This window comes from Eupeodes corollae, chromosome 1 (genome assembly GCF_945859685.1).
Source record: "Eupeodes corollae chromosome 1, idEupCoro1.1, whole genome shotgun sequence".
In the NCBI taxonomy this organism is placed as follows: domain Eukaryota; kingdom Metazoa; phylum Arthropoda; class Insecta; order Diptera; family Syrphidae; genus Eupeodes; species Eupeodes corollae.
The window spans coordinates 240878095-240897734 of record NC_079147.1 but is presented as its reverse complement, the minus strand read 5'-3'; positions in this window follow the sequence as shown (position 1 = coordinate 240897734).

Genomic DNA, 19640 nt, shown 5'->3' with positions numbered 1-19640 from the left:
TAATTGTATGCAACGAAAAATAACGTAGGTACTTGACATCTGGTAAAATTTTAAGAAAAATCGAATTGACAGTTTTCTTTTTATAAAATATAAAAACTTGAAAAAAATTACTAAAAATAATATGCCCGGCAAAAATCCTCGTTTTAAACCCTCCTGGTAGGCGCAGCGCGGTAATGATCACCACAGTTGTCTTGCACGTTGTTAAGATGGGGATTAGCTAAGGTCAGGTTGAATTGCTGAAGGTTTATACTCCTTAATAGTAGCAAGCCTTAGCAATGCAATTTGACCATGGATACGGCGACCCTAATTTCAGTGGTGGTGTGAGCGTTTTACATAATCCATGTCGAAGAATGAAAGGCTGGGGGCAAACCAGTCGCTAACGAGCTCATTGGGATGCCTTGGCAGTTTCCGTCTTATTTTCTGCCTTACCGCGGTATATCGGCTCTGCCGGGCTGACCTCTTTTTTTCCGACCTATTCGTGGGACCAACATTCAACAAAATTAAACAAAATGGACGAACTAGACATGACAAATGAAGAACCATCCACAGACTTTGGCAATGAACTCTTGGCCTCCAGCCAGGGAGCTCATTTAGCGCTGAAAGTTCCAGCACTTGTCAGCAAACCATAACCACAGGAAGTTTAGGCAGTGCTATTCATAGCACTCCTATACTTCCTAAACCGTATACAAAACCGAAACTTTGAGTAGCTGTGCAACTCGAGGAACCAAAAAACTATCGGAAGGCGGTCTTCTCAGGAACTGCTTCAAAACGGCCTCTCACATTCTGACGAAGATTGCCAAGAATGAAGAAACCGGAGTGATTCATTAGAGGGACGCCCAAGATAATATAAAGTACCAGAAGGTTGTTGATGAATACAACAACCTTCTGGCCAGCCGAGAAAAGGCCGTTAAGCGAAACAGATCTCAGGAAGAGATCTGCCCGTATAAGAAAAAGAGCAAACAAAAAAAAAGCACCATCTTTTGGAGCAGCGCACCTGCGTACTCTTAGTGTGAAATTGTCAGGGATGAACTCCAAGTAGCAGTTGTGGATGAGTTCTCCACAAACAGCAAAGGTCTGCTGAACGTGCGGAACTCTTTCGAGGGCAAGCTCTCTGAGATAGTGTTTTCATATACTATATCAAACAGTGAGGGCCCCTATCCTAGTTTTGGCTCTGGCGAGATGCTCAGGGTATAGGGTAATCAAGTGTGCGGCCAGGTTTTCTAGGGATTTCCTCAGTGAAAGCATTGCTAAGGTTAGCAATGACTGGGAGGGCTTGAAGCTTAAGCTTATCCCACCTAGGACAACCGAAGGCTCGCATTTGGTTGCCGCTCATGAGCATAAAGCCAAGCGGACAGGATCTGATCCATGGTCTTCAGAGGAAAAATCCGCTGGTCCCCATGCACGATTGGGCTGTAGTAAAGGCAGAAGAACCGCAGAAGACCAGCGCTTCTTACCTTCTGAGGATAAGCGAGGAAAGTCTAGGGGCTCTCGAAAAGGCCAAACTTAGTTTTGGCATAAGAAATGCCAAAATTAAAATTCTGCAGAGTCGGGGAACAGACACCGACAAAGCTGATGACAACGTCGAGGTTGACGATGTTATAAGCGGAGTCGAGATCCCCAGCGAGTTGCCGGGCCCCAGCTCTGCAGCTAAAAATAATTAAAAAAACGCGCTGAAGGTCATCCAGATTAATCTGATGCACTCTAAGTGTGCTTCGGTTATCTGAGAGTTTTCCTTAGGGAGGAAAACTTCGACATTGGCGTTATTCAAGAACCGTGGATAAACGGCCTCAAAGTGCGAGGCCTCCAAGACAACCAATACGACCTCTTTTATGAAACCGCAGATCAAGACCAAGGTAATCCCAGAACTTGTATTTTAGCTAAGAAACATTTAAAAGGTTTTTTATGTCTAAATTTCAGCACTCCCGATCTGACAGTTGTCAGATTTGAAGATTCGTTTTCGGATCAAAAGTGGATTCTTTTTCAAATTAATTTTGAGTCGAAAAACCCTCCGCCTTACAGAAATCCCAAAAGAACTGCCTGGAAGAACTCTTGCCCAGTTAAATATAGCGGTAAGACCCTTCCTTCTTGGTAGAATGAAGAACTGTCCAGTCTTAGGAAAATGACGAGGACAATTTTCAATATCTGCAACAAACATAAGTTTTACAAACCGTATAAAGACTCTCTTAAAATTTACAAGCAAGCCCTGTTATCACAAAAAAGACAAGGCTAGAGAGAATATTGTCAATCAATCGAAGACATAAACGACTCCGCAAGACTCAGCAAAGTTTTATCGAAGGAACATTGTAATCATGTCTAAAAAAGCCTGATGGAACCTGGACAGCCTCTCCAGCCGAATCTCTTGAGGTACTGATGAAGACGCACTTTCCGGATTGCGAGAGTGATAACCCCGAACCGCCTGAAACCACAGAGCTAAACGTAGCTCATATGGAGCAAGTCAATTCCGTTATAACCAGAGAAAATATTTTGTGGGCCATCAATACTTTCTCTATATATAAATCCCCAGGCATGGATGACATACTGCCAGTTATGCTTCAAAAGTAGCATGATGTGGCAGCCCCATTGCTGGAACAAATTTTCAAAGGATGTTTCCTTCTCAAACATGTAACCATGTCATGGAGACAGATCAAAGTAGTTTTTATCCCGAAAATGGGTAGGCGATGTCACGAATCCGCGAAGGATTTCAGACCAATAAGCTTAACATCTTTTGTGCTTAAAACCTTGGAGCGCATTCTTGATTACCATATTAGAGAAATCCTAGTTTGACGACCTCTCGAAAGCTCTCAGCATGCTTATCTTAAGGGCAAATCTACGGAGACTGCCCTCCATGATGTAGTGTGTACTGTAGAACAAACAATCCATTATAAAGAATTTACTCCTGCCACCTTCCTAGACATAGAAGGTGCTTTTAACAACGTCCTTATAGAATACATAGAAGAATCGCTCGTTAAGTTCAGTGTAGAAGACTTCATTCGAGAATAGATTATTTCCATACTCAGTGGTAGGAAGATTCGAACCTCTCTAGGCAATACAATCAAAACAAAACACGTGAGTATGGGAACACCCCAGGGTGGTGTTCTTTCGCCTCTTCTATGGCTTCTGGTCATGGATACAATTCTCGTTAAATTAGAGAGATGTGGAGTGAAGGCGGTAGCCTACGCGGATGAATTGGTGCTATTGGTGTCAGGAAAGTACACCTCTGTGATTAGTGAAATCACGAAGTCAGCATTGAAGAAAGTTAGCAGCTTGGCCACGAATTGTGGACTAAGAGTTAACCAAAGTAAAACTGAACTGTTACTCTTTACCACCAAAACTAAACTACCGCCCTTCACGCTACCTCGAATCAACGGTCAAATTCTTTCATTGTCTTCCAGTGCAAAATATTTGGCAGTTATACTCGACCCTAAACTAAACTGGAAACTAAATATTGAAGTACGGGTTAAGAAGGCGTGTGTTGCCTTCTATGCCTGCAGCAAAACTTTCGGCAAAAAGTGGGGACTTCAGTCGAAGATGATTTTATGGACGTACACAGCGGTAGTACGCCCTATCTTAACATATGGTTCGATTGTGTAGTGGCCTGCTCTTAGCAAAGCCTATAATATTAATAAGCTAAAGAAGCTTCAGAGAACAGCTTGCGTGGGCACCACAGGGGCCATGCGTACTTGCCCAACGGACACCTTAAACGTTATTTTGGATCTTCCACCAATCGACCTTTTTATTAAATACTCGTACATAGTTTCCTGCAGCGCTATTAGGCTAAAGGAATCAAACAGCTAGTTGTCAAAACCTTATGGTCACAGCTACACAACGAAATTGATATTATCTCGGCAGACACTGACTACTGCACCCCTACTTTGAGCCTTAGTAAGGGTTTTAAGGTTATTTTCCCATCCAGAGAAGATTGGGAGGATGACATCGTATCGATAGGTTTTGACACAACCATCTTTACTGACGGCTCAAAGTTGGAGTGCGGAGTCGGTTCTGGGATCTTTTCTGAGTCCCTAAATGTAGCAAAATCTTTTAGGCTTCCTTACTTTGCTAGCATTTTTCAGGCTGAACTGCTGGCAATAAGGGAGGCATGTAAGATACTTAAACAAAGCCCAAACCAAAACCGAAATGCGGCTATCTTTACAGACAGTCAGGCAGCTGTCAAAGCCATTAACTCGGCCACATCCTTACCCTGATCTGGGTTCCGGGCCATAGTGGTATCGTGGGTAATGGACGGGCTGACGAGCTGGCCAGGCAAGGATCGGCCCTTCATAGCTCACTTGCGGAAATGGTTAACATTCCTCATTGTGCTATGAAGGGTAACATCTTTTCTATCTACCAAGAATATCTAGGAAGATATGGTCCACCTATAATAAAACCCGTACAAACGATCTTCCATGCAAGCCAAGGCAAGACATAACCAGGATTGTTGCGGTTTGTACCGGACATTGGCCTATAGGAGTTCATGCAGAGAAGTTGGGTATCTCCTACAACATCTTTTGCCGTAGCTGTAGTGGCCAAAGAGAAAACGAAACGATAATCCATTTCCTCTACAAATGTCCTGCTTTGGCAAACACTAGAATGAAATACTTTGGAAAAACATTCTTTCACGAACTTGATGAGCTATCTGAGATAAAGATTAGAGACCTAATCTTTTTTCTCAATGCGACAAAATGTCTCTAACATAACCGCTATGAAGCTTCTCTATAAATCTTTCCCTTTCTATCACAGGTCAAACGAGTTTTGGTATCAAAACGGCGCACTACAGCGCTAATTGGATTTCAGGCTAGGTTGCCTTGAGATCGCCATTTCTACCACCACCACCAAAAAATAAAATTGGCTGCTTAACTAATTTATTTTAAAAATATTGTTTCCGACATTCCGTGATTATTTTATATATTTAACAGTCAGTGTTTTTTCATACAAAACTAAAATCTAGAAAAAATAATAGTTAAATTGGTTTTCGACTAAAAAATTGATATTGAAATCAAACTATTTCATCATGTTCAAAATATTGAAGGTAATTTTTAAATTTGTTAGAATAATTCAACTGACAACCTTTTTAACAAAGCACGAAAGCTTGCAAACCAAATAAGCAAAACAAATCGGCAGACGGGATGGGAAGTTATCAGTGTGGGTCGCATCCCAGCCTCTTTTTTTTTAAGATTCTAATATATTAACATTATGTCAGGGGATCGAATATTTTCGCTTAATAAAATTTATATAAAATTGATTTAAGAAAACTATATGGTTATTTTTTTCATCATGAAGCTCCTTGGCAAGCATTATAATATTAATGGTATCAAAATAAGTCTATCTTTAGTTTTAATTTAATTAATTTAAAAATGTCCTCTAAGCAGCAGCTCAGCTGTGAGGAAGTAAGTTATAAACGAACTTACTTAAATATCGAAAACAATATTCATTTAAACCGTTTTTGTGATGACCCACCTTTTCCCAAAATTCTGACATGTCCATTATGATGATTTTGAGATGTTGGGCCATCTGTCAATAAATTGTGAAATGAATGCATACAGCGTGTGCATTCAATGATTGTGCATTCAATTAAGTACATTTTTGTACCGTTTTCAAATGAAAAGTACTTAAGGCTTTCATTTTATTTTTGAGAATAGAGTCGAGTTTTTTTCAATTTCTTAAAAAAGGAACAAATGGAAAAAGAAATGACCATGTGACAAAGTAAGAAAATTATGACCAAATTTTCTCGTAAATGACCGAACTGGCAACCGTGCTTACAATTGGTATACAAATTCTAATACTGCCCCCAGGAACTAGGAGCAAAAGAACAGAAATACCGCTCTGAATGCACCAGCTCACGATTAAATTTACTTCAGGGGTTACATCATCGACAACCTCAAACAATACTATAGATGTTAAAAACATCAGCGAAAAAGGAACCAAGATCAATGAAGGGATCGACATCACAGATCAACAAAGTTCCAACAAAGTCAAAGAGAAAGACCAATCAAAAGCAAAGAAATACTTTGAAGAATGGCAAATTGAAATAGCGGCAAGGAACCAACTTGAAGTTCTAGTTCATAGTCTTCAGCTGCAAGTGAAAAAACTCGAAGAGAAAGTTTCTTTGCTTAACTTTCAGCTAAGTCCAAATCATATTGAACCTGAATATCAAACTGATGAAGAAGAGCTCTTGTTTGAACTGAGAAAAAGAAAAATAAGCACACCACAAATAAACGTAAACGTAGTCCCGAGACTCGTTCAAGAAATCAGAAAAGGTCTAAAACCGAAAATAACAAAGAGTTGATTACAGGAACTAAAGTGGTACCTGTTGCTAATCAATATCTCACGCTAAAGGCAGCAAAAAAATTACACCACCACCAATTATGATCTCGGGATTTGCAATTTTCGGAGATCTTAAGAAAATAATAGAAAAATGTACTAAAAAAGCTTGCAAATACACATCGTACAACAAAGACAACTGGAAAGTTACAGTCGAAGAAGCTGACGAGTATAGATATGTCACTGAAGAACTGAGCAAACACCAAATACAATGGCATTCATATGAGAACAAAGCTACAAGGTCAATAAAAGTAGTAGCCAGAGGTCTTCATTCCTCGTGCTCTCCCGAGGAAGTAGTAGAAGATCTTGTACAAAAAGGCTTCCAAGCCCTTGATGCAGTCAATCTATTTAAGAATGAGACAATTAAAAACTCCTCTGGAGAATCGATGACAAGTAAGAGGTTACTGCCTTTATTCATGCTTACTTTTGACTGCAAAAAAAGTCTCGAGGAGGGCATAGCTGTTAAAATTGAACCACTCCGAAAATCTTAAGTTGTTCCGCAGTGCAAACGTTGCCAAGCTTTTGGTCATACCCAAAAATACTGCAACCGAGAGTTTGCTTGTGTAAAGTGCGAAGGAAAACATGCAACTAAAAATTGCCCTATGAGCAAAGATCAGAAAGCAAAATGTGTGAATTGCAAGGGTAACACCCAGCAAGTTATAGAGGCTGCCCAGTTGTCAACAAATTCCAAGAGTTCAGAAGCAAAAACACATCTGCTAGAGACAAACCCAGAAACACAGTAAATACCGATTTAACTGCTGAAAACAATAGTAAGAAGTAACCGTTTAAAAAGGCTGTTCAAAGTAAAAGCGATGAAAAGAAAACCTATTCTCAGATTGTTAAAAATGTGCGGAAGAATGAAGAAACTTCCATAAAAGAAATGCTACAACTTATTCTTAAAAGAATTGATAAACAGGATTTGAATATCAAACTGCTAAACGAAAAAGTAGCTCTTAAAAAACAATGATGGACAGAACACTTAAAATCGCTACATGGAATGCAAACGGTCTTATACAACATTCATCCGAATTAAAAATCTTTTTAGATCTAGAACATATCGATATTTGCTTGGTGTCCGAAACTCATTTCTCCAATGGGAAAAATCCAGATAATGTAATAGAAAACTATTCATGTTAAGAGGTGGATCGGCGATTCTTATAAAAGAAAGCTTAAAACATTATGAAGTAGCCAAGTTTACTAGTGAAAATATGCAAGTAACAACTATTAGTATTGGTATGAAGAAGAGAGAGTTTAAGATAGCAGCTATATACTGCCCACCAAGGCGATCCCCGACAGAAGATGACTATACAGATCTATTTAATCTTCATGGGCATAACTTTCTTGTTGGCGGAGACTTCAATGCGAAACATACCCATTGGGGTTCAAGACTTATATCAACAAAAAGCAAAAGACTTTTCCAAGCAGGCCGTAAATACAATTGCGAATTCTATTCCTCCAGGTCGCCAACTTACTGGCCTTCCGATACTAACAAAATACCAGACCTTATTGACTTTTTCATAGCTAAAGGAATCAAACGAAATCACATAAGTGTCGAAGGTAATTATGACCTGTCATCAGCTCATACTCCAGTGATTCTATCACTAAGTGAATCCGAAGTACTTAAAAAAAAGTAATCCAAAGCTTGTAAATAAGAAAACAAACTGGAATGATTTTAGAGAAAGGCTTTTAAGTTTTATAAATTTAAGATCTCCCATGGATACAATCGAGCAAATTGACCATGAAGTGGAACAATTTATTGCTGATGTGCAACAGGCCGCTGAAGAAAGTACTCCAACATTTTCTAATAGAAGACAAAATGAAATAAAATATCCTTTAGAGATAAGAGAGTTGATAATAGAGACAAGAAAAACTCAAAGAAAATGGAAAAATACTAGATTTCTAGATGATAAAACAACGTTTAACCGTATTAGCAACAATCTTAAAAAACAAATTTACAAAATCAAAAATGATTCACTCATTTTCACGATTTCTCACTACGGAAAGCAGCCAAGCACCTGAAAAGACCGCAGTTACAAAACTCGCCCTTGAAACCTCAAGATGGGAAATGGATCGGTAACCCGAAAGAAAAAGCTAACCTTTTCGCTGAAGATCTTGCGAATGTTTTTAAGCCCTACTCATCAAACGCGGGTGAAAATAGCTTACAGTTTGTTGATAAGATAGATGAAAGTGAAATACCAATTGCAAGACTTAAAGAAATAAAAAGTATGAGTTTACATCAACTACCAAAAAAAAAACACCATGTTACGATCTAATTACTGCTCAGGTTATGAAAGAAATTCCATTAAAAGCCTTCATAAAACTCCAATATATAATAAATGCATGCCTTAAGCACCGGTATGTCCTGCACCATTGGAAAATTGCTGAAGGAATTGCCATACCAAGCAAGCAAACCACCTACAGAAGTGACGGCTTACAGACCAATATCGCTTATACCAATTATGGTAAAACTTTTAGAAAAACTGCTTCTGAAGAGACTTAGCAAAATCATAGAAGAAAGAAGGTTTATCCCAAACCATCAGTTTGGCTTTAGAAATAAACATTCCACGATAGACTAAGTTCATAAAATATCGGATGTAATAGAAAAAGCATTAGAAGAAAAACAAGTATGTTCAGCTATTTTCTTAGATGTTGCTCAAGCTTTTGACAAGGTTTGACATGAGTGACTTGAGTACAAATTTCAAAGGGATCTTCCCAGGCAATACTTTGAAATATTAAAATTGTACATCTCAGACAGATTGTTTAGAGTAAGGTACGATCGAGAATACTAGGAATTGAAGAAAATAGAAACCGGTGTACCACAAGGAAGTGTCCTAGGTCCTACCCTGTATTTATTATACACAAGACACAAGGGATATTCCAGTTGGTAATCACAACATAATGGCTACTTTTGCAAATTACGCCGCAATTTTGGTACCCGAAAAAAGTGTCTCTAAGGCAGCAGTAAAACTTCAAAATGCCGTCGACACAGTGAGTTGATACGAAAAATGGCGTATCAAACTCAATGAAACAAAATCTTCACATATAAACTTTACAAATAAAAATATAAACAATACTGCAATATTCATTAATAATCAAACTGTACCTTACGCCAATACGGTCAAATACCTTGGAATGACTTTGGATGCACAGCCAAAGTGGAAAGAGCACATCAAAAAGAAAAGAGAAGAACTAAACTTGAAATATAGAAAAACGTACTGGTTACTTGGTAAGAACTCTGATTTATCAATCCAAAACAAAATAATGCAAAAATTGTTCCTTGATTGGTTTAATAAAAACTTTATAAGTTAAAGAGCAACGGGGAAACTTACATTTTCTCAGCCCGAACATTATTAAGCGGTGAGTAAAAACTCACCTACAAGCAGAGAAGAGATATTTCAAATTGTGAGCAAATATAAACACCAAAAAGGACCTGGGGCAGATAAAATAAGACCAATTGATCTCCAAATGAATGCCAAAAATTGTGCACCGGTTGTACAAGCCATAGTAAATCGTAGCATAATCTAGGGCTGTGTACCAAATCTTATGAAAACGTCAAGTATTCGCCCTATTTATAAAGGAAGGAAAAAAAGCAAAACCGAAAACTATAGACCGATCGCTATCATGTCAGCTGTAGTAAAATGCTTGGAGGAAGTAATTTTCAAACGACTCAATTTATTTGTAAACTAACATCAAATCAAAAAAACGGAAAAGCTGTTAGGAGAATTTACAAATACACATCATGAAGGCCTTAATCGTAATTACTACGTTCTTGTCCTGTTCATACACTTCAGCGAAGCTTTTGACACCCTCAGCCTAGAAAAACTTCTTGAAAGCTTGAACAAAATTGGTATCAGCGGATGTTTATCATACTGGCTCAAAAGCTGTCTTACTGATGATAGGTCAATTAAGGTTACGGTAATATCAACTTTGAGTGAAGAAAAACATACCGTATATGGCGTTCCACAAGGCTCAAAACTGGGACCGATTTTGCTCATACTTTATACTAATGAATCACTGCGATTGTTTAAAACTAATACTGCACATACATATGCAGACGACATAGCCATTATAGTCAAGCACAAAAGTATGAATTCAACAGTATAAATACTTCAAAAACATTTTGATAATATATCCAAGTGGTGCCATGATTAATGCTTCAAAAACAAAAGTTATGCACATAAGCCACCCATTTCAACGGAAAGAAATTTTTAACATATATCACCGAAACGATCACGGTCCATTGTCGATCAACAACCAACCAATCGAAATCGTCAAAAAGATAAAGTATCTTGGAGTTATCATAGACGAAATCTTCTTTGGCGTGAATATATTAACACTTTACGCCTTCAAATAAAAAGATTTTCAAACTTCGAAGTACTAAAGCAAGTTTATTATTCGCTAGCGGAATCTCCAATTCAAAAACACGTCTCGATAAAGTACTTCTGGAGCAATATAGAAATATTTTTTTTAATTGAAATAACCAAGTCAAGAAAAAAAATGTTAGACAAAATTTAATAAAAATTTATCGGTTTGCTTTTGAGAACTTCGAATTTTCGATTTTCAGCAAAAAATATGTATGAAAAAATACAAAACTTGAATCTGCTAAACCCTTAAATTCCAAGTTTTGAACTCAATCTATTCATCGATCGTTATTCGATTCGAATGCAATACTTGCCAAGTATATCATATATGCCGCATAGTCGCAAAAATAAAACTGTTTGAAATGATTATATATCATCTTCATCGAATTAAGTGCTTTACATTACATACGCATGTGTGGTTTCTTCTACCTTAGCCCTACCACTTCTTGGGGTTTTACAATAATTGATATCGATGACAAACGAATCACATAATGGTCTCGTGCCACGTATCAACTTTTTCCACCGCATAGAACAAAGCAGACAATTGGAGTTAATTTTATCTAACTTAGCATTAATACGATTAGTATACGACTTGTTGCATTGTTCTGATTATATTTCACAATAAACATCAGGTTACCAGTCAACATATTGCCATAAAAGCACAATCATTGTTGAAATATGTTCCATTTAGAAAGAGATCACGAGTTGAGCAATGCTAATACCTACTTTGAAGAACACCTTAAAGATGTACCAATGGAAAGGATTCTGTTCTGGCTAATGAACTTGATTTAAAGCACATGAACTCATTGGAACTTACTAAAGCTTTTGTTTTAACCCAGGAAATACGTATTCATAAAGTGAGAAATAATCTATGACAATCTTATCTCAAAATCTAGACGCCTCAAAATTATGTTTACTTCTAACAAGCATCTTCTTTCTTTTCAACTTCATGTCAATTCCTTTAGTAGCTATGCCTCGATATACCAATCCGTTTTTATCAACTCATTAACGTCAAAATAAAATCAGACGGTCTTCCCTCAACATTCATCCCTCCTAGACACATCTTTATGTGATCCAAAAATATTAGTTAATCTTTTTGCTCTCTTTTTAAGCCAGTTCTAATCAGCATAGGAACTACAAACAAATTTCAAATAATTTTGTTTTTTCAACGGCAGACATAGTAGGCCTCCAGGCAATCACAAACAGCAAAAAGCACCCGAAGCTGCCGAAGAATCACCAAGTGAGGGAACTGTCCAAACAAAATCATAATTTACGTTAAAAAGTAAGCCCCGGTTAATAACTTCTGTTTTTTAAGGATGTAACCGCAATAAATGATTTCAATGATTTTATTTTCTTTGTTCAATTTCGGTTTTCCATATACTTATTTTCGTGCGAAGGAAAATGACGCAATAGAGGCAGCGGTGTCAGAGATTTCTGAAGGTTCTGAGTTTGATAGTTTGCCTAGTAGGTACTAGTTTCACAAGTTTGCAAGAAAAAATCTGATAAAAAGGAGTACCATGAATAATATTTGAATTTTGGATTTGCTGAGACAAGTGACAACAAACTTCAATCCGTAATTTGCCACAAAGAGTTGACGAACAGTGCAATGTTTTCAGCAAAAATGAAACGTAACTTTGTAGGAATTCATCTAGATTTCCTCAAAAGAAAGTGTGCTGAACTTACTATATTTCAAACCATTATTACTTATTGTTATCACTCAAGAACAGTGATAGAAAATACGTTGATGGCGTCCTATGGGCCATACCATTACTGAAAACTCAATAAAGTAATGTTTTAATGATATTGTTGCACGTTTGTTGGGTGAAAAGGCCAAAAAATTAGTTGACACCGTTCCTTGTCAAATAACACAATATCAAGACGAATCGGAGACTTGGCGGAGAATGTGAAAACCACTTTAATTACTTTTACGAATAAAAGTCACATAATTTGCGCTGCAAATGGATTAATCGACAGATGTTTCAGGATCGGTTATTTTAATAGTATTTGTGCGCTACCAATATCTACAGTCCTTTCAAGAAGATCTGCTCTTCTGCAAGCCGTTGCAATCTACTAAAAATGGCGGTGAAATTTTTAATTTGATTAATAATTTTTTATTGTAAATGACATACCATGGGTTAACTGCGTGGAAGTAGCATGGACGGTGAATGGAAAAACATCCGGTGCCGACGCAAGAAAAAAACAAATTGTTTAAGGATGCACCAGTAGACATTGCGCAATGAAAAAAAAATACCGGTTTCCCTTAAAGTGGTGTTGAACGAAAACGTGAAAATAATTCAATTTATTAAATCATGGCCAAAGAATACAAGGCTTTTGATGACATGGGTCTTTACTTTTTCCCGCAGAAGTAAGGTAGCTTTCTTTCAGAAAAACGCTGACGCGGCTTTTCGACAACTTTGTTGTGGAAGCATTCAAAAATAGAATACAAATCGAAACCTAGACAGCTTCCCAATGCTCAAGGATTTTAAAGAAGAAATAGACTTGGACCTTCCAGATGAAATTTTAAATGAGTTTCATATCCACCTAGTAGTTTTGCTGGATAACTTCCTCCACTATTTTCCAGACGAATTCCACCTGAACATTAGGGAAAACGTATGCGTTATAAACCCGTACTCTGCCGCGTTGGAAAACACACCCCCTTGAAATCGCTGCAGTTTGAGTTCTTGATTGACCTGGTATCATATTCTTCGATAAAATAACTTTTTGCAACAAAGAAGTCTTTATCAGAATTCTGGTGTATGTTGAAGGACGAGTTCAGTTTACTGTCAAAAAAACAACAACATACATGTGCGAATCAGGTTTCTTTGCATATGTAGGAACCAAAACAAAATATAGATCCTGTCTGGATGAAGAACTTGATATACCGTTGAATTTGTCCCAAATTTAACCTGACATTTTAGCTTTATGCAAACATAAGCAGGCACATTATTTCCACTTAAAAGAAACTCCATATATGTAATTATAATGCATATAATATAATTATCAATTCCTTATTAAGGTAAGTTAATATTATTCTTGTGCTTTTCGTTGTAGAAACTGTTTCCTGAAATAAATGAAATAAACGAAATTTGAAAAAAAGTTATTTTATTTGCTACATGTAACTGTGAAAAATGGCATATGCGCAACAAAGTGCTCCGCCTGTAATTGTTCACGCAAAACGTGCTCCGCGACTAAAAGAGATTGGAAACAGCTGAATTAGAGGAACACGATCTAGAATATGGTAGATTTCTATCCAATTCTACACAAACATGTTTTTTCTCCGTTTTTGATAAGTTAAATTAATTAAATGATGATTTTTCTTTTGGTCCCAATGAAATCAATAATATTTTTCTTTTTGGTCTCCTTACCGAACTCTAACTTTTTTACTTTTGCAAATTGTCTTCCCCTCTGTTTGCATAGAATCTTTCATCTTCTCTATTTTTCAAAATGAGTTGTAATAAATATATGTATTTCTTATTACCGACCGATTGCTGACTTTTCTGCCTTATGCAAGCTTTTTTAAAGATTCGTGTACGATTCTCGTTACTTTCGTTGTAAGCCTGTTGTTTCCCAGCTTCCTAAAGGGCAGCTGACAACATCAAAATAATCAAAGATTGTTTATTTCAGAACTCCACGCTTTTTTAATATGAGCTGATGAACTTTGTTTGGGGTACATGGTCGTCCAAGTCGGTAATCACCGTTTGGTATCCAAATTCGAATCCACGGGCTCAGTAAAGGTGAATAATCAGCCAGCACCCGTACGTCAACAAACGAATCGCATGATCTGCCCAAAACATTGCCGTTGCTCTTGAAAGTGTTCAGCAGAATCCGACGCAGTTAGGTTCGCGTCGTAAACAAGAACTTAGACTGTCGCAGGCCACAACAAGGTGAATTTTGCAACATGATTTCGGCCTGCACCCATACAAAATCCAACTGACCCAGGAGCTAAAACCAAACGACCATACGCAGTGTCTTGTGTTCGCTAATTTAAAATTAGAGAAACTAGAGATTTGGATCGAAAAATCACCGCGGTTTCGTGGCATGGTTATCTCGGATTAAACGCCCTTAGACTTTTTCTTGTCTATGAGAATAAGCCGCAAACCACGGCAGGCCTCAAAGACGACATAATCAATGTTATCAGTCAAATTCAGCCTGATTTATGCGCCAAAGTTATCGAAAGCTGGACCTTCAAATAAGTTTCACCCAGCGAAGCCACTGGCTAAATGAAGATTTGTATGCAAAGACGGTAACACACATTGAAAAGGAATGTGTTTATACTTTTCATCGCCAATTTGGTCATCGAGATTTAAAGTCGATAAATGAAGCGATATAATAGAATTTCATTACTGGAGTTGAACTCATGAAATGTTCTTGTCTTGATCATTGTGATTCCTGTTTGAGAGGTAAAATGATAATACCAAAGTTTTCCAAGCAAGCCACATACAGATCTGATAAGGTCTGGGATCTTGTTCACTCAGATCTATGTGGACCTATGAGAGAAATAACTCCAAGTGGGAACAAATATTTCCTAACAATGATTGACGACTACAATAGGTACTGTACTGTTTATTTTTTGAAAGAAAAGAGTCAAGCTGTTGAGAAAATAGTAGAGGTTATACATCAAACTGAAAACTATTTTGAAAGACCAATAAAAATACTAAGTACTGACAGGGGTGGAGAATTCAGTATCAAAAAGTTGAAAGATTATCTTAAAAGTAAAGGTATTAAGCAGCAGTTAACAGCCTCTTATAGTCCACAGCAGAAAGAACCGGAGTATAATGGAAATAACACGGTGGGCAGAAGCTTTAAATACTGCTAATTATTAAGAAAACAGATTACCATCGAAAGATTCACTAAAAACTCCTTATGAAATGTATTTAAAAGACAACCAGCTACGACTCATATAAGAACATTTGGATGCGTGGCATATCATTATGTCATTTAGAAACTTCGACATAAGTTGGAAGATATATCTTATAAATATGTGCTTGTAGGATTCTGTCATGAATCAAAGGCATACAGAAACAGAAAAGATAATCAAATCCAGAGATGTCAAGTTTAATGAAGAAATGAATGCCGGCTTGAACAAATTAACTTATGTGACAAAATATGAATATGATTCCACCTTTGAAATTAATCTTTTTACCAGCAAGAACCAAGGAAACGGCAACTTAACAAATACGATTGATAATGAAGAAATTGTTGAAGATGAAAACAATGTTGATTTTGAAGAACATTTATCAGAAGATGGAAGTACTTACTATTCTGAGGAAGATGGCATTGATTCTAAAGATAATGTAAGAAAATCAAGAAGAAAACAAGAACCAACAAAGGCGTACCGTAAAAGATATGGCTATAAAACAGCTTACCCGGATGAACCCACAGCTTATAATGAAGCATTGGAAAGTTCTGACAGTGCGCAATGGGTATGTGCCATGGAGGAAGAACTGCAGGCTATACAAGGAAACAATGCTTGGGAGTTGGTGGAGTTACCGAAAGGTAGAAAGGCTATAAACTGTTAATGGATATTCAAGATCAAAACATTAGCTGAAGAATCAAAAAGGTATAAGGCAAGACTTGTGACGAAAGGTTTCTCACAGAAATATGGTCAGGACTACGACCAGGTGTTTGTCCCGACACGCCTCTTCGAACCCTTTTAGCGATTGCATCAATGAATGACATGACAGTACATAGATGTTAAATTTGCATTCTTAAATGGTAACCTAGAAAATGAAATTTATTTGAAACAACGCCCAGGACTTGTACAAAGCCGAAAAGAAAATTTGGTATGTAAATTGAATAGAAGTATATATGGTCTCAAACAATCAGCGAGATGTTGGAATCAAAAGATAAATTTGATAATAATTAACTTTGGATTAAGAATGGGTAAAGCTGATAGTTGTTTGTATATAAAAGGCAAAGGTATTTACTTATCAGGAAATACAAGGCCGGACATAGCAGCAGCTGTTTCAAATCTTAGCAGAAAAATTATCCTGTCCTACTCAGCGTGATTGGAACGAAGTTAAATGCCTTGGTACTTGAAAGGAACTCAACAGCTACAGCTTTATGGTGGATGCAATAAAAATTCAAAACTTGTTGGATATGCAGATGCAGATTGGGCTTCAGACGTTAAAGGACGAAAATCCACAAGCGGATATTTATTTAAATTTGTAGAAGCTACAATCAGTTATGCAAGTAAAAAGCAAGTATTGATTGCACTTTCATCAACTGAAGCAGAGCTTGTCGGTTAATTAGAAGCAACTCAAGAACTTATTTGACTGAGAACATTATTTCAAGACCTACAAGTTGATTTAGAAGATGTTACAATATTCGAAGACAATCAAAGTTGTTTAAAACTTCTGGATTCAGAGAAGATAAATCCTCGAACTAAACATGTAGATGTGAAGAACTATTTTCTTCGTGACATTAAAGAATCTAAAGAAGTTAAATTCATTTCCTGTCTAACTGAGAAAATGGTTGCAGACATTTTTACGAAACCATTAAAGAATATTTAACAATCAAAATTCAGACTCCTGGCTGGTCTAACTAAGAACGATGAAGACTTTACTTAAGAAGTGTTTATTAAAAAGGAGTGTTAGTATATAAATAGTTCACTATTTGTATATATATACTTTTCCATAAAAACACTTGTGATATTAATTTGTTATAGTTTTAATATCGAACAATATTGAACTTCGATATTTTTCAGTTTTATTTATTCGATTATATTTTCTTGAACAATAAAAATCTTGTTTAATTTATGTTGAATTAAATTACTTCTTTTTTACAAATTCGACTTCCTGGAATAGCCGTTCTAATAGCCACGGCGGTCATTAAAAAGATTTTATATTTTCCACATAATGTCATTTATAGAGCTTCCAAATAAAAATAAAACATCATATACAACATTTTTTTTCAATTTCAAAATCGACCGCCTTTAAAAGAAACCCAATTATAATAACGAGATATTTTCCAAGACCAAGTTGACGAAACTAATCAAGGAAGTTTTTTTTTAACTTAAGTCACTCGAGTTACGATTAGTTTGAAGATAACCTATGTTACATAACAAAACATAAGATCCCATGTGTCTTATTATTATTTAACAGAAAACCAAACATAAAAATACAAACATTTTGTGCAAATATAATTTTAACGAATTACCAAAATAACACTTGGGAATGGCTTTAAATTTAATTGAGAATATTTGATCAGTTGATAACACTTTTAAAATAATTTTCCCATTAAAGATGATGACAACGGTGGCGGCGTGTGGTGGTAGTGTTTAGAAATAGGTATATATAAGCCTGTTTTGAAAAACATTTTAGTTCAGTTTTCGATAATAGATTATTACCAAAATGAAGTTTGCTTATCTTATTGCCACTTTTGTTTTAATTGCCCTCCAACTTGTCTCTGCATTGGACAAGTGCGGCGACATTTTGTGCCGTGATAACTCACAAAACTACGTTTGTGCTTCAGGCAAGGACAATAGAGTCTCTAAGTTTTCAAACGAATGCAGTTTGAGACATGTGAATGCCTGCCTTAAGGACGCAGAAAGTAAGTTTTTTTATTTAATTCTTTTTTGTATGTTAATAACTATATTATTATTTTATTTATTTTCAGAATTCACAATTGTTAATACCAAAAACTGTTAAAAAATGATTGAATAAATTTTAAAATTTTAAAAGCATAATAGTGTCTGAATTTTATTTTGTCTTTATTGAACGACTTTAGTTTAAGCGTTTGGATGAAGCAGGGGGTAGATGACATTTCGAGATAAAAGGACTTAAGTTTTATGTTTAGAACTTTTATTCATGGTCCAATCTAAATAAAATTTAATAAACTAATAAAAAAAGAAAAATAATAACTTTTCAAAAATCTTACTTTTATTTAATTACAGAGATCGGTATATTAAAAAAAAAAGTTCAGAAAAAGATCAATTAAATCTTTCTTGCACAAAAACCTTATTAGTATTTCAAATTTTAAAGAATACAAGGGTAATTAATTTTTTACAAAGGCAAGTAATTAATTTTGTTTTATTTTTATTTTGTAAAGTTGTTTTCTTATCGCAGTGGTGTTCCCTTGGTACGAACACCATTTGTTCCTTAAATTTTTGTATTTTCTCAACAGAAAGCTGTTTTGCCTTTTTTTCGGACAAAAAGTATTGGTTTTTGTGTGGCGCTATTCGGATGTTTTATGCTGTTATAGCTTCATTGAATGAAGCATCTTCCTCGTAGCATTCCTTATAAAAATAGGATCCATATTTGTTAATTTAACGCTTTTACGGAAATTGATTTTTTTTGTTTAGGCGCCAGTTATAGCTATCATTGGTTTTCATCATTGAAAACAAACATTGGATTTTTTTTGGCAGGTCTTGATTGAAAGCCACCGAAAAATGTTTACTGATAGAAATCTGTCATTGGAACTGTGTAAAATTTGAACACAAATCAGTGGAACGATTCGTTTCACTTTTGAACATAAAACTATCAGCTGTTCAGCTAAATAAATTTCCTTCCGGAAAATAGGAAAATACATATTTATAGAAAAATAAATGTGCAACTTGTTGAAAGTTGAGATGTTATACTTTGTTTTTAAATACTTAGTTTATTTTTTCCTTATCAAATTGTACTAATTTTTATATGTTTGATGTATTAAAAATAAATATTATTACTGTTCAGAATATTAAAACATAAGGTAATGGACCTTATAACTATCTAAATACAAAATAATAAGGACATTTGTATTGAGAAAAGATGTCTGAAACGAAATTCAGTATTGAAAAGCACAAGAAAAACTTTGGGAATAAGAACTTTAAGGGTCCTAAATGTTACAACTGCAACGAATTTGGCCATTGTGCTGCTAAATGTCCACAACAGAATAAGAACCATAAAGGAAAGAAGAATACTATGTTAGGATGTTTTTCCGTCACGGCTCTTGACAAAGAAGAATGATATTTCGACCCGGGAG